This window comes from Cryptotermes secundus, unplaced genomic scaffold (genome assembly GCF_002891405.2).
Source record: "Cryptotermes secundus unplaced genomic scaffold, Csec_1.0 scaffold1437, whole genome shotgun sequence".
NCBI lineage: Eukaryota > Metazoa > Arthropoda > Insecta > Blattodea > Kalotermitidae > Cryptotermes > Cryptotermes secundus.
The window spans coordinates 438,371-439,505 of record NW_019731298.1 but is presented as its reverse complement, the minus strand read 5'-3'; the positions used below and the strand labels follow the sequence as shown (position 1 = coordinate 439,505).

The 1,135-nt window shown below is 43.2% G+C and overlaps 1 protein-coding gene across 3 annotated transcripts in view; it reads right to left on the bottom strand.

Moving 5' to 3' along the window:
- The window catches only part of LOC111867008, an 11,865-nt gene extending 11,072 nt beyond the window's left edge, over positions 1-793 (bottom strand). The window contains exon 1 of one of the 3 annotated variants that reach the window (XM_023856460.2): positions 549-793. The gene's annotated coding sequence lies outside the window, so the exon portion shown is untranslated. Of the gene's footprint in view, positions 1-230; positions 293-548 lie in introns of those variants that run through there. The other 2 variants (XM_023856461.2, XM_023856459.2) reach the window with 2 other exon arrangements.
- Positions 794-1,135: the final 342 nt, after the last annotated feature.

Genomic DNA, 1,135 nt, shown 5'->3' with positions numbered 1-1,135 from the left:
AGTTCTTATTCCTTCCGGATGTGCCATAGGCTGGCACCCGTATGAAAAATTCTGACGTCGAAAATCTCAAAGTAGGTGGTAGGATCAGCAATCAGATCCCACAAAACAGCTCGAGGCCTAACTTCCTCAGTACATAACTGCAGCCCCGAAAAGTAGTGTGCACTACTTAACCCACAAAACCCTCACATAGCCTGCTCAAAACCTCCTACCACTACCACCATTTAACACACCTTACACCTTCATGACGTTCATGACCGTTCGTGACCTACGCAATGGTGAGACGATTGCGTCACTGAATATAGTTATCGATGGCTACGGTGTTTACGAGGTTTCGACTCCATGGTTCCTACTTAAAGCTGGAATTTAGCATTGATATCCTATTTGTGGGTTGCAGAAAGAGTTAGTCTGATTTCTTTCAACGCAAATGCAAATTTCCCAGCAGAAATCATACTAGACCAAGATGTTAACCACACCCCAGTTTGGTACGGTACGGTACCTCTTCGGTGATTAAATATAATCGAAATATCTTTCTGTAAATTCCAGATCACTTGTTGCTCCTTATCAGTTCCTCCAATACGACGTATTTGCGTTGCCCTGGTCGCCTCTATTCAGTCGCACACACGAGGAACAGTGACGCGTGTTGAGAAAGCAGGTGGCGAATTTTGATTCACTGTAGTGCGCTATGATTTCGTAATGTATCATTTTCTTAAGCTTTTTCCACACACATATTTAAACACTTTAAACGTTCACCGTCATACATGCATTCTGTGATATCGTCTTCCCAGCACACAGTGGAGGAGGAACCACCCATCATTTGGTAATCCATGACCGGTTATAAGGACAACATCAATAATGATCCGTGACCCATCATTTGGCAATCCATAATAGGTTATAGGGAGAACATCAATAATGATCCGTGACATGGATAACCAGGAGGGCAAGGTGCACCACATAGTTGCATTGGTAGCCTAGGTTACATTGTATGTACTATGTGACCGTATGTGACGTCGTTAAAGCGGTTTAAGCACCAGTATACATTAATGTTGGATGGTGCGACGACGACTAGCAACATGTTATAGCGGTGAACAGTCAAAATTTGACATGTGACAGAAGTCAAGGAATCTCAACTGAAAGA